Genomic DNA, 1,563 nt, shown 5'->3' with positions numbered 1-1,563 from the left:
AACAAAATTGGTCCGCCCAGCTGCATGTCGCTGCACTGGCTTTTGGACAGGGATGAGCTTCGGCAATATCATTATTGCCTGATTGTATGCTAATAAAATTCTTTTTGACACTAGACTAACGGCGCCTGCGCATTCTCTGCACCAGTGGGTCTTTCCGACTGATGCATCCCTGCCACGGGCATAACGGAAAGAAGTACTGTCCGGATGAGAGGACCCGCGTTCCGTTAAAAAAGCTGTTCGTGAGAATTCAGTAAAACAAACCACCCCCTCGTGTGAGCCCGACAGGTATCGACGGGAAAATGTCCCCAGTGGTACTTCGCCTCAATTTTGTTATTTTAATTTTGTCGTGAGCAATCCATCTGCAAGAAGAAATTGTAGTACTTATAGCTAATGGGGTGACAAATTCTTCTACGGCCTAGTACGCGATATCATGCATCATTCATCTTGGAAATGCTATCAAGTCAATGCATTAACCTGCTCATGTCATCCTCGTTATATGTCGCAATCATACTATAAAATCACTTTATGCCATGCAAACCGTCCTACGTTGGAACATTCAATAGTGCAACAACTTCAGAAACTATTAGAAAAATAGCTCACGCCGTAGAGCTCCCATTCGAAGCCCGTGTGGTAGGGGTTGATTCCATGACCTTGATGTACGTTATGCCATATAGTCAGTGTGCATTGGAACCTCAGCATGCCCGTTGTGGTATCCTAATGGGCCTCACCAAACGCAAGGTCAGAATAAACTATTTTTCACTGACGTTCAACATATTTTGTTTTCCAAAAGCACTCATGCATGTTGAAAACCTATACCAGAAACTCAAGGTAATTTATCGTCATTATACAGGCGTAAAATGTTTTTTGACTGGTTACTCGAAATTATTAGCTGGTTTAAATGTCCCGTTAAACCGCGTCTTTCAAATCAACGTCGAGCCATGGCTTACTCCAAATACACCAACGCCAAGCGTAAGAAGTACATCGAGTGATTCGACCCAAGCACGATGTCATCCAGAGGGTACGCCATGCTCAAAATATCGACTGGAAATCGTGGCGCAACTGGTTGAGCCGAAAGGACTCCACCATGAACAAACCATTCAACTAATGAAGTACACGCTGGGCGGTCAATGTCACCATGACACCCTTCCATTTGCATAGGAACTGCTGTATTTTATGTATACGGTCCGCGAAGAGGAACACTACCAGACACATGGTCACCACATGACGTTCATAAGGAATCACCACATTGATTGATTTAATGACTACTTGACTACGAAGACATCCAAAAGTCGAGTTTATCACAGCCTGCTTCGACTTCAACGGTTCTCAGCCCGCTACAGTTTTCGCAGCAAGTGCCCTGCTTCACAAAAGTCCCTCAAGCGGTTCTTACCGAGACCCAGGCGAAATTTGCTGCTGCATTTTGGGACAACTTTCGTGACACTGCGCCATGTGACATTATCAACGTGGACAAAACATCCGTTTACTACGATACGCCCCCGATAAAACCTCTTGCCAAAGTTGGAGGATCGTCCAAGGTTGACAAGAGTCAAATGCACTCCGACA

The sequence above is a fragment of the Aphanomyces invadans genome (assembly GCF_000520115.1).
Source record: "Aphanomyces invadans strain NJM9701 unplaced genomic scaffold supercont1.245, whole genome shotgun sequence".
Classification (NCBI taxonomy): Eukaryota; Oomycota; class Saprolegniomycetes; order Saprolegniales; family Verrucalvaceae; genus Aphanomyces; species Aphanomyces invadans.
The sequence above is the reverse complement of the archived record's forward strand: the minus strand, read 5'-3'. Positions refer to the sequence as shown.